This window comes from Saccostrea cucullata, unplaced genomic scaffold, assembly GCF_032062105.1.
Source record: "Saccostrea cucullata isolate Sc308-1 unplaced genomic scaffold, CSIRO_AGI_Scuc_v1 ctg5595, whole genome shotgun sequence".
Lineage (NCBI taxonomy): Eukaryota > Metazoa > Mollusca > Bivalvia > Ostreida > Ostreidae > Saccostrea > Saccostrea cuccullata.
The window spans coordinates 24,351-38,335 of NW_026929673.1; positions in this window are offsets into that span (position 1 = coordinate 24,351).

The following is a 13,985-nucleotide window of genomic DNA, read 5'->3' on the forward strand; positions in this document are numbered from 1 at the left end:
ACGCCGTCTCTCTATATATACTCCTGTTATTAGCATCGCGATGCGAATTAGTTTTGCGGTATTTAAAATGTCACCCGTCTCTCTATATATACTCCTGTTATTGGCATCGCGATGCTAATTAGTTTGGAGGTATTTTGTTCATTAAAACGTGTCATTTTAAGAGTGATCCCCCCAAAAAAGCCAAGCCCCATTTTTTTCTGATGGTATCCCCCAAAGAAACCCTTTTCCCGGGAATACTTCCCTTTGTGGAGCTTATAATCTTGATATTTGGAAACATCGTCTCTCTATATATACTCCTGTAATTAGCATCGCGGTGCGAATTAGTTTTCGGGTATTTAAATGTCCCTCGTCTCTCTATATATACTCCTGTTATTGGCATCGCGATGCTAATTAGTTTGGAGGTATTTTGTCCATTAAAACGTGTCATTTTAAGAGTGATCCCCCCAAAAAAGCCAAGCCCCATTTTTTCTGATAGTATCCCCCAAAGAAACCCTTTTCCCGGGAATACTTCCCTTTCTGGAGCTTATAATCTTGATATTTGGAAACGCCGTCTCTCTATATATACTCCTGTTATTAGCATCGCGGTGCGAATTAGTTTCCGGGTATTTAAATGTCCCTCGTCTCTCTATATATACTCCTGTTATTGGCATCGCGATGCTAATTAGTTTGGAGGTATTTTGTCCATTAAAACGTGTCAATTTAAGAGTGATCCCCCCAAAAAAGCCAAGCCCCATTTTTTCTGATGGTATCCCCCAAAGAAACCCTTTTCCCGGGAATACTTCCCTCCGTGGAGCTTATAATCTTGATATTTGGAAACGTCGTCTCTCTATATATACTCCTGTTATTAGCATCGCGGTGCGAATTAGTTTCCGGGTATTTAAATGTCCCTCGTCTCTCTATATATACTCCTGTTATTGGCATCGCGATGCTAATTAGTTTGGAGGTATTTTGTCCATTAAAACGTGTCATTTTAAGAGTGATCCCCCCAAAAAAGCCAAGCCCCATTTTTTCTGATGGTATCCCCCAAAGAAACCCTTTTCCCGGGAATACTTCCCTTTGTGGAGCTTATAATCTTGATATTTGGAAACATCGTCTCTCTATATATACTCCTGTAATTAGCATCGCGGTGCGAATTAGTTTTCGGGTATTTAAATGTCCCTCGTCTCTCTATATATACTCCTGTTATTGGCATCGCGATGCTAATTAGTTTGGAGGTATTTTGTCCATTAAAACGTGTCATTTTAAGAGTGATCCCCCCAAAAAAGCCAAGCCCCATTTTTTCTGATAGTATCCCCCAAAGAAACCCTTTTCCCGGGAATACTTCCCTTTCTGGAGCTTATAATCTTGATATTTGGAAACGTCGTCTCTCTATATATACTCCTGTTATTAGCATCGCGGTGCGAATTAGTTTCCGGGTATTTAAATGTCCCTCGTCTCTCTATATATACTCCTGTTATTGGCATCGCGATGCTAATTAGTTTGGAGGTATTTTGTCCATTAAAACGCGTCATTTTAACAGTGATTCCACCAAAAAAGCCAAGCCCCATTATTTTCTGATGGTATCCCCCAAAGAAACCCTTTTCCCGGGAATACTTCCCTCCGTGGAGCTTATAATCTTGATATTTGGAAACGTCGTCTCTCTATATATACTCCTGTTATTAGCATCGCGGTGCGAATTAGTTTCCGGGTATTTAAATGTCCCTCGTCTCTCTATATATACTCCTGTTATTGGCATCGCGATGCTAATTAGTTTGGAGGTATTCTGTCCATTAAAACGTGCCATTTTAAGAGTGATCCCCCCAAAAAAGCCAAGCCCCATTTTTTCTGATGGTATCCCCCAAAGAAACCCTTTTCCCGGGAATATCCATGGAGCTTATAATCTTGATATTTGGAAACGTCGTCTCTCTATATATACTCCTGTTATTAGCATCGCGGTGCGAATTAGTTTTCAGGTATTTAAATGTCCCTCGTCTCTCTATATATACTCCTGTTATTGGCATCGCGATGCTAATTAGTTTGAAGGTATTTTGTCCATTAAAACGTGTCATTTTAAGAGTGATCCCCCCAAAAAAGCCAAGCCCCATTTTTTCTGATGGTATCCCCCAAAGAAACCCTTTTCCCGGGAATACTTCCCTCTGTGGAGCTTATAATCTTGATATTTGGAAACGTAGTCTCTCTATATATCCTCCTGTTATTAGCATCGCGGTGCGAATTAGTTTTCAGGTATTTAAATGTCCATCGTCTCTCTATATATACTCCTGTTATTGGCATCGCGATGCTAATTAGTTTGGAGGTATTTTGTTCATTAAAACGTGTCATTTTAAGAGTGATCTCCCCCAAAAAGCCAAGCCCCATTTTTTCTGATGGTATCCCCCAAAGAAACCCTTTTCCCGGGAATACTTCCCTCTGTGGAGCTTATAATCTTGATATTTGGAAACGTCGTCTCTCTATATATACTCCTGTTATTAGCATCGCGGTGCGAATTAGTTTTCAGGTATGTAAATGTCCCTCGTCTCTCTATATATACTCCTGTTATTGGCATCGCGATGCTAATTAGTTTGAAGGTATTTTGTCCATTAAAACGTGTCATTTTAAGAGTGATCCCCCCAAAAAAGCCAAGCCCCATTTTTTCTGATGGTATCCCCCAAAGAAACCCTTTTCCCGGGATTACTTCCCTCTGTGGAGCTTAAAATCTTGATATTTGGAAACGTCGTCTCTCTATATATACTCCTGTTATTAGCATCGCGGTGCGAATTAGTTTTCAGGTATTTAAATTATTTTTTTCCTCTAAATTTTACTTCAAACAATTTAAAATCATTAAATGTTGAAATATTAAGTCATTTAACGCTTCTGACGTTACGTAAAATAACGTCAAAAATTATTAGCATCGCGATGCTAATAACAGGATAATGCCGCATTTACACATTTTATACATAAATATTTGAAACATATCTTTCAACCGCTCTGGTGGCCGCCCAGTATTCCGACAGCCCGGTAATCCGACGGTCCGATAGTCCGACAGCCTGGTAGTCCGACGGCCCGATAATAACTAATTCATACAGCAGAAAACTGGAAGAATTAAGCCTTACTGTGCATGGTTGGTATAGAAAGTTTAGTATGAAGCATTGTTATACCCTTATAAATATCATTCTATATATTTATTACTTATAAAAAGTCCAACAAAAGAACTGTTTATTACATCGGTCTAACAATTTCACTATTGACCGGTCTTACATAAGAATTGTTAGACCGCAACGTCACTCGTCTGTTACGTCACAAGTAAGTAATCATCATTCAATATCGGCGGCGCGAAAATAGCCGAAGAAAAGAGCTACAAGAGTTGTTGCTAAAAGCAAGGTAAGGAAGAAGGGAAGAGTATGTTTTGTGATATAAAATTTTTGTGATACAATAGATATGTAATTGATTTTGTTCTTTCTCAGCTTGATGTTTTATATTTACCGAAGAAGCCATAATTTTAAATAAATAAAAAAATAATTGATACTATAGCGTGTATTGATTAAATTGATCAATCTTAAGTAAGCAGTGAAAGGTATAACAAAACAGTTATAGACTGGGATTCGGGCAACATATGATTTGTTGGACCTGAAGGTGAAAATGTTGCCCTTGGCCTGCGGCCTCGGGCTAATTTTACACCTTCTGGTCCAACAAATCATATGTTGCCCTCATACCCAGTCAATAACTGTATATTATCACCCCCCACCCCCCATAAAATAGGTTTTGCTTTCAATTGAATTTTTATGCCCCCGTAATCAAAGTATCGGGGATATATAGCCTTTTAGATAGCTTTCTATATAATTTATTTATTACAAATAAAAAGTCTAACAAAAGACATGCTTAATTCATTGGTCTAACATTTTCACTGTTGACTGGCCTGCCGGTCCAACATAAGAATTGTTAGACCCCAACGTCACTGCTACGTCACAAGTAATAAATCATCGTTCAATATCGGCCACACGGAAATAGTCGAAGTTAAGAGCTGCAAGAAATGTTGCTACCAGCAAGGGAAGTAAGAAGGGCAGAGTATGTTTTGTGATAAACAATTTTTATACCCCCGCTCCGGAGGAGAGGTGGTATACTGTTTTATCCTTGCGTGTCTGTCCGTCCGTCTGTCTAGCTGTCCGTCCGTGTGTCTGTCCGTAACAAATTTTCGTCGCAATTTTCTCCGCAAGTACTCATCACAGATGCTTGAAATTTTAACACAATCTTCTCTGAGGCATAACATACGATGGGATACATTTTTGTTTAAATCCTATGTCAACTTCCTGTTTGTCTGTGCGTCTCTCCGTTTCATACATAACAACATTTCGTTGCAGTTTTCTCAGCAACTACTCATTGCAGATGCTTGAAATGTAAACACAATCTTTGTTGAGGCATGCCATATGGTGGGATTAATTTTTATATGAATCTGATGTCAACTTCATATTTTTATGAGCATCTGCCCGTAATTGAACTTGTGTATTTTCACATGATAATGTTTATTCACATCAGAGCGGGGGTATTACTAGTGAGCATTGGCTCACATATTTCTTGTTGTGATATAATGAAAATATTAATTTTCTTTCTTAGCTATTGTTTTATATTTACTGATTAAGCAATAATTTTCCATATGAAGTAATTGATAATATAGTGTGTATTGATTAAATCAAAAGTGAGCACTGAAGGGTATAACAAAACAGTTATAGACTGGGATTTCGGCAGCATATGATTTGTTGGACCTGTGAAGGTGAAAATGTTGCCCGAGGCCTCAGGCCAATATTTTCAACTTTAGGGCCAACAAATGAGATGTTGCCCTCATACACAAATAATAACTGTATATTATTGCTCAGATAATTTGAATTTTTTTTTTTTGCCCCCTTTTTAAAAATAATACTACGTACATCCATGGTTGTATGGAAGAAAAGTTTTCAGGATTAGTATTTCTTAAAGTTATATATGGCTTGTCTGAGATAATAATACGATATAAGTTGTAGATATACATGTTGTATGTTACCGGTATTTACTTCAAATAAAACAATCACCGATTTGAAATTTAATAAGCTATGGTCTCTACAGACGAATTCCCTCTTTTTGTCCCCCGCTTGAAAAGTGGGGGATATTAATTTGGGTTTGTCCGTCCGTCCGTCTTTCTGTCTGTCTGTAACGCTTTCGTTTCCACACGATATCTCGAGAACCCTTTGAGCTTTTGCAATGAAATTTAGCATAGCAACTCCCTATGGACTAAAGAAGACCCCTATTGATTTTGAGGTCAAAAGGTCAAAGGTCAAGGTCATAAATAAGCAAATTCTGTCTGTTATAACACTTTCGTTTCCACACGATATCTCTAGAACCATTTGAGCTATCGCAATGAAATTTTACAAAACAACTCCCTGTGGCCTAATGAAGACCCCTATTGATTTTGATGTCAAAAGGTCAAAGTTCAAGGTCGTAAATTTATACATTCTGTCTGTGTGTAACACTATTCTTTCCGGGCGATATTTCAAGAAGATTTTGAGCTTATCAATATAATTTTATACCAAAACTCCCTAGGACCTCTCTCACCTTTCTCAAAGTGCCCCGCCCCGTTTGTTTTATTAGTATTTATAGTATTACATGTCGCTATTTTTAGCACAGGGGCATGAGCATCGTCGCAAACCACGGCCAAAATGTACGCTCCTCTCCCATCTGGCTGTGGTTGAACGAGGAGAGAATTCTTCGTAGCTCATTAAAATATTGACCAATGCGAGTAAAGCATAGTCGGATGATGAACTTTATGGCGACCTTTCAATATCCAATCGCAGTGTAGGAAATATTTCTTGTATACTGTTGACGTCAGTTGTTGATTTCGATTGCGATGGAAACAAAACTTGCCACTGACTGAATATGACGTCACAATAGAGAGGTGTAAATATTCAAGATTACGACACTTTTTTGATCAAGCAGCCACGGGTAGGAGAGAGCTATATATGCGGACTCCGGACCGTGACTTGAGACGATGGGGCATGAGGAGAGTAATTACGTATAAAACAGGTTCTCGGCGGACTTTATTTTCTTATTACATCTATTAGAACTGTTTCATAAAGGTTAAATTAGAAACCATGCATTGTGTAAAATTTTGACAAAATCGAACGTTAATATATACATGTACATGTATGTGACTTCATCTTTGCATATAATTTACACCAGCATAAAGCGGCTCTGTGGTGTACAGTAGTAGTATGTCTCTCGCTTCACACGTGAAAGGTTCCGGGTTTTAAATCCCGGACGATCCATTTTATTTTTTTTTTTCGAAATACTTTTTCTTACTAAATAATAGTATTTAGCATGTAAAATGAAAAATTTATGAGGTCAGGCTTGTACAAACTCATAAAATCATCATTACAGTGTGATAAATATTCCATATATAAGAATCTTCTATACACATAATAAAGAATAAGCAATCAAATCTTCATATCCATATTGGCATATTTTATTAGCTTCAGTATACATTTAATAGTTCTACAAATTCAGTCAGGGGAATCCGACCCCCCCCCCCCTCCTCCCCCAGGACTGCGCATGGTTTACTTTTTTCTAAGCGGGGGACACAAATTCTCTGAATTAACTTGTTTTTTGTCTTAACATACTCATACTTCATACTTAACATACTTCTTTCATACTCACCAGAAGAAAGAAATTTTTTTAGTAACATTTAGGTAGATAAACAAAAGGAATGCAAGTAGCATAAACATGCATGCGGATAACATTTGGAAGAAGTTAATATGACACGATTTTTAAAATGGTTTTTAATCAAAATGAAGTAAGAAAGGGAAAAAATAATGTGAATGAATGAAGCAAAGGAGCTGTGGCTGTTCAAAGCTATATGAATTAATTTAATTTAACTGCATTGGACATTAAAAATGCCGTAAGACAGCTGAAAATATGATCGAAACTTGCATGCATAATATCAATCTAAATAGTTTAAAAGTTAATATCTGAATTAAGACTGAATGAAAGCGTATACTTTTTAGTCTGATCCTGATTTTTTAAAAAGAAGGCTAGAAGTAAGTTCTAACGGCAAATAATTATTATTTGATCCAGCATAGTTTTTTAAACCTATTTCGAGTATGCTCAATCCGAAAAAATATGCTAGCCTTCATGAAAATGGCGTTAAAATGGGTCAAAATGGCGATACAAAATGGCGGATATCCATTTTTTAGCTCACCTGAGCTGAAAGCTCAAGTGAGCTTTTCTGATCACCCATTGTCCGTCGTCCGTCCGTCCGTCTGTAAACTTTTCACATTTTTGACTTCTTCTGAAGAAGCACTGAATCAATTTTAACCAAACTTGATACAAAGCATCCTTATGTAAAGGGGAATTCAAATTGTAAAAATCAAGGGCCAAATCCCCTTCCAAGGGGAGATAATCAAGAAAATACAAAAATAGGGTGGGGTCATTAAAAAATCTTCTTCTGAAGAACCACTGGGCCTGAAAATCTGAAACTTATGTGGAAGCATCTTGGGGTAGTGTAGATTCTAAATTGTTCAAATCATGACCCCCAGGGGTAGGGCGGGCCACAATAGGGAATCCAAGTTTTACATAGAAATATATAGGAAAAAACTTTAAAAATCTTTTCTTAAGAACCACTGGGTCAGAAAAGGTGAAACTTATGTGGTAGCATCCTGGGGTAGTGTAGATTCTAAATTGTTTAAATCATGATCCCCGGGGGAGGGCGGGGCCACAATAGGGAATCCAAGTTTTACATAGAAATATATAGGAAAAAACTTTAAAAATCTTTTCTCAAGAACCACTGGGCCTGAAAATCTGAAACTTATGTGGAAGCATGAAGCATCCTGGGGTAGTGTAGATTCTAAATTGTTTAAGTCATGACCCCCAGGGGTAGGGCGTGGTCACAATTGGTATTACAAAGAGGGCAAGTCTGTTAAAGAACAGCATGGCCAAAGTTTTTCAGGTGAGCGATGTGGCCCACGGGCCTCTTGTTCTGTTTATTCATATTGTTCAAATAGGAAAAAGAATGTGTGAATATCTCATAAAGTGTCATGCAACTATAAAAATGATAATAGAACGCTAATATAAAATTTTGTCGTTTTTACACTTAATTCGAATTTTCTCTGATTTATTTGTCTATTGCTCCTATTTTCTGCTTTGTTCAGGATTTTACATTTGCAGATATCCAAACACTGCAGATTAGTATTTTTCCTCTGATCTTACAATTCTACAACTAAGTGATGGTACATCTGTACATTATAAGACAAAATGGCGGATATCGATTTCTTTTTTTCCTAAATATTCCTTAATGTCGTTCATATAGAAGAAATGATGTGTAAGTATCTTACTCGGCGTAATGCAACTATGAAAATGATAAAAGAACCCATATATATTATCACGTTAATTCGGAATATTTAGTCGATTAAAATTGATAGTTTTGTCAATTACCTCAAAATGACGATTCAAAATGGCGAACGCTTGAATTTCACAAAATACTCAAACTGCTTAATTCTGAGTCGTTCTGAAGAAAAAAGTAGAAAATTAATTACAGTTTGCATTTTTGAATTTATAAAAGAATGTTGAAATATTCATCAAAACTTTGAAGATATTTTTTTAATGACTTATGATATTTATGACACAGATCTTTTTATTATTAATTCTGTTATTTAGATAAGCTACTGACAACATCTACGAAGAAATTTTACCTATTACCATTTACGAGGGTCATTCAAAAAGTTCGTAGATTTTTGTCGTAAACAAGGTATTTAACGTCATACTAGTATTATATCCTAATTTGGTAAACATACTCGTATTTTAACAACTAGTTCGAATAATTTGAGATAAAAAATTGGAATATATCTTCATATTTATACAAATTATCAAGGATTTAGAACAGCAAAAATGGGGCCACGGAGCAACGTCAAAATTGAGTAATTTACTAATTTTCACTTTATAATATCTATAACCGGAACTCGAATAAATGGAGTCTAAACAAAATAAAATTAGCATGTTTAAATTCAGTCTTGCTTCTTTCACAAACTTAAAAAAATTCTGTGTAAACCAAGAAATGTATGAAAAATAAACCGTGTATTTGTATAAAATGGAAAATACAATGTTCGAGTGGTAGCTAGTTTAAATCAGACGATTGATGGTCCGCAAAGAAACAGGTTATTGTCGAAAATCTTGTCAAAAGAGTTAGGAACGTCATTTAACGTGGTGTGCGCTTCACTGCTGCAGAAGTAATAGAGTTCCGAGGTAGGCCTTAGGAATTTAAAAACAATGACAATCTAATTCAAGCTACTTGCACAATTGTTAGCAAACTAGGTGTTTAGTGGTATGGATACGTTTTTATGAATGTAGAACATGCTACAAACTGTGTATGAAATTTAAAAGCAGACTAATTTTGAGAAACTTTCTTGACGATCTGTTTGACGTTACAATGTTGGTTAACCGTGCTCCGTGGTAACAAAACATGTTGTTTTAAAAATTGGCTTGCACGATTTCAATTTAATCAAAATAAATGTTTTAAAAGGGTACTTTTGGAATACATTTAAAATGCTGAAATATGCTGAAAAACACTCCGTATTCTTTAATGGTAGGTGTTACATGCTCAAACTCAATCAACGATTTAAGAAAAACAATGGAAATGTTTGACCTTAAGTATATAAGTATAAGCAATATTATTCTATAAATAACTTTTATGGTTGCCATGGTAACACAGTGTAACCATGCAAAACCAGTAACTAAGATTGGGTTAATCATACTGTCTTGAGGAAAAACATGAAAATTCAAGACTGGTAAATATGCATCCTTAGGACCTTGCAACACCAAAACCATAAGAAAAATTGGGTATAATTACTACTTTGCAGTGTTACCATGGAAACAAAGTACCAGTGCTTAAAAGTGAATTATTTTTCGCTGCATTAAGAATTAAATTGCCATTTAATCAAGAAACAGATTAAAGGACTCAGCTTGAATAGTACTTATCTGTTAGAACTGAAGTTGAATTTCATATATTGATAAAATTTGATGAATAAAACAACACTGTTGCTATGGTTACCAAGAAGGGAAAATGTTCGATTTTGTGAACTTTATATCAATATTAAACCCTGTGTGCCAACGTCTTGCATCCACTTAGAGATTGGATGATAGTCAAAATTAAAAGTCAAGTTAGCTGTTAATAATATTCAATCATAAAAGTTTTGGGAATCTACATCCAAGGAAAGAAAATATTTTTCAGGTTTTTAAGCATATATTTTCTGCTTATTTCCATAGCAACGCTCTATTTAAAGAATCTAATCTGAATTTTTTCAAGTGGATAAACTTGGAGCACACCGACATCTTATAAAATTGATCATTAGTTATGAGGAAATGTGCTTTTTTTAAAAGATAGGATCAGATTTAGTTATACTGAGTGTTACTTTGAAGGCTCTCTGTGGTATGAAAACCTTGGCAACCATTGCCAACCAAAATGAAATATCATATTTTGTTCTTAGTATATGTTTCAAGGCTCTTTTTTCTATTATTTGGTAACATTTCATCCTATAATCGCTTTTTTTTTTTACGTGTATGACTTTATAAATTCAATGAATATTTTTTTTTTGAATACTTTGTTACCGTAGTAACGTATGTAATAGTTGATTTACCGAACATGTTTATCATGGATTTGAGACATTTGACCTTCAACTTTTGGAAACAGTCATTGCCAGTTGTTTGCTTTGCCGCAAATGTTAACTATGGGGCTCTAAACATGTTAAAAAATGCCATTTTTCGAACTTTAAAACATGTTGCCATGGTTACTATAAAACATAGCAACCAATTTTTGCCTGATTTCAGTTTAGGGTATCAATGACTTTTATCATAGAGAGTTTGGAGAAATTCTGAGACTATGCGTGCCACAGCTCCTACATAAAATTTCAAATCATTACAGAGAATGGCTCTTAACATTTAAGGCTACTAACATCCTACATTGTTCATATTAAATTGTTTGATTTGTCATTGCCTTTTAAGTGCTCTTTATTTATTTGTCTCACCCTTTGTTACCTGTACCTGTCCAATAAGTTGAATCTTATTGGATACCTACAGGTAACTTATTGGACGGGGTGCAAGACAGTAACAAATTTATTGAACCAGGTTTAACAAAAGATGACGTCACAAAAATGTTTTAAATATTTATAACTAAGGTCAAGATCTAGTAAATGAAATGTGCCTACAGATTTATCAAATTTAAGAAATAAATTCCTTTAATGATGCTTAATAACATTAGTTTGATCAAATAAGGTGTTTCGGGGCAAAATTTTTAGGAAAAAAGATAAAAAACCATATTTTAAACTGTCATTTTCAATGAAAAATTAAGAAAACCAGTCATGAAAATGGGAGCTTTTTCCATATCATACTAAGAAAATGTATCCAGATTGCCTACAGTTTTTCAGAAAACGGTAATTTGCATCTTCTTGTCCTCTTCTTTAAAATAATGTCAAATTTAATATTAGTATCGGGACTACTTTTCATGTAATTTCAAATTGAATTCCATGAAAATACATTGTACTTTATTTTCTACATAATTCTATCAAAGCCGTAAAGTTCGGGGAAAAAGAAAGTTGAAAGTGATTATGACGTCATAATGGATCTAGCACCAAAAAGTTAGTCTAGGGACATTTACTAGATCTTGACCTTAAGAAATAAATAACAAGTTTATAAACTTCAATGGGAATTGAAGTGGGTCGGTCACGTGATCAAATCCTGTGAAGGCTGAAGGCCTTCTCAGAAGATTTGATCACGTACCGACCCACTTCAATTCCCATTGAAGTTTATAATCTTGTTATTTTTTTACTTATATATACATTTGAGATTGACATTTAAATATTAAATTAAATATATTCGGATATAAATATTGCACTAACCGGTCGCCGTAGATTTCCGTCAAAAGTACGCAAGGTGTAAATTGGCTTGAAAGGCGGTTACGCTTCAAATTCGTCGGGCTAAGAATTCAATTTCGAAAGGAATATTTTGTTAAGGGCTACTTGTGATCCATAATTGTGAACAGATTCTTGTCTGGAAATATTTTTCTTTGTGAAAATTGATCATTAATGCTGAAAGGACACAAGAAACACGTCCGAGTATTGATGATAAAAAGTTGGAGGAATTTCGGTCGCCTGAAAGGGAAGGATGGATCCGATAGATTGAGACACTTGTCCGAGCCAGTTAGCCCAATCAAGTATTAAATTTGATCAAAAACATTCAATCTACGATTTCAGTCACTAGAGGCATATTTATGATGTTAACACAGAGACACTGGCGACAGTTTACATTGAAGTACGACAGCGCCGATCGAGGTGTTTCTCAGCTGTTCGTGGCGTGATTGCAATGCTTTGATATTTTCCAACAGATTTACACATTTGTCGTGAATAGAATTTAATGAATAAATATAGTTTTAGCCTATATCATGAAGATTAAACTTAAGGTCTAACAAAAATAAGGATAAGCAAAAAAGTTAGAGACTGTGCAGCTGACAAAAGTGACATACAACTTGTAAACAAAGGCTAGTTTCTATCCGACTGGTATATTCTCTATGTACACAGGTTAAACCGATCGCCAAAAAATGTATGAAGTACTTGTTCACGTTGTTAATAAAACAATTATTTCACTTGCTTATTTTGTTCATTTTTATACATGAAAAGCAAGTCATTTTATATTTATAAGTAACGGTAGATATAATTGCGCCGTGTGATTCGGCCATGTATTGACCTCTGACCTCCGACAAACTTCATACAGAATTGAAGATATATCTATTATCTCTCTGTATGTTTATATAGTGGAAAGATACCACAAATGTATATATTTCATCATAAATTAATTGAATCAATAAAATAAAGTCACACTTGTTATCTTGAAAGGCTTATGGGACTGCTGAAAAACTGTCATATCCAAAAGATTCAGTGTAAGATTATACGAGGGGTGATCAAAAAGTTCGCGAACTATCTCTATACTTACAAAAACAAGATTCAGATCAGAATAAAATTTGGCAAAAATAGAGGCATGCACATGATCTATAAAAAGCATATGATAAGATATGATTTTCTCCAGATTCGAAAAGAATGTGTCACAAGGGCAGATGAACAGACGCAGAAGGATAAAACGTACGCTGAACTAGGACCTTAGGTCCCCTACTCAGTTCACGTCTATCGGGCCTGTTTACTCCGCTACAAAATGTAGTGCGTTGCATACGTAAAGTGAAAATAGAATAAATCGTAATACTGCGAAGCCTTTTCAGTGTAAAAAAAACAACAGAAAATTTATTTTTGTCAAGGGAGTAACCATTTGATGGGTATTAGAAAACAAAGAGGGGGAGGGGGGTTGCTGAGCAACATTAACTGCAATATCATAAGATATATGATTTTCACCAGTCCTTTAACATAATGGAATAATTATTTGTTAATGAATTATTTAATGTCTCCTTTGTCTTCCTTATAAGGTCATGCTTCAATAGGCGACCTCATCAGTAGGGGGACCAGAGGACAACTTATATTGCACTTTACATTAGAAGGGGGAACAAAAGTTATCTTATATTCTAAATCAGTAGGGGGACCAGTGGGCATCTTATTTGTACATCGCCTTATATTGTACATCAATAGGGGGACAAGAGGACACCTTATATTGTACATCAGTAGGGGGAAAAGAGGTCACCTTATATTGTACATCAATAGGGGGACCACAGGACACCTTATATTGTACATCAGTAGGGGACATCAGTAGGGGGACCAGAGGACACCTTATATCGTATATCAGTAGGGGAACCAGGGGTCACCTTATATTGAACATCAGCAGGGGGACCAGAGGTCACCTTATATTGTACATCAGGGGACTAGAGCACCTTATATTTTATATCAGTAAGAGGACCAGGGGTAACGTTATTTTGTACATGAATAGGGGGACTAGAGGACACCTTATATTGTACATCAGTAGGGGGACCAGAGGTCACCTTATATTGTACTTCAGTAGGA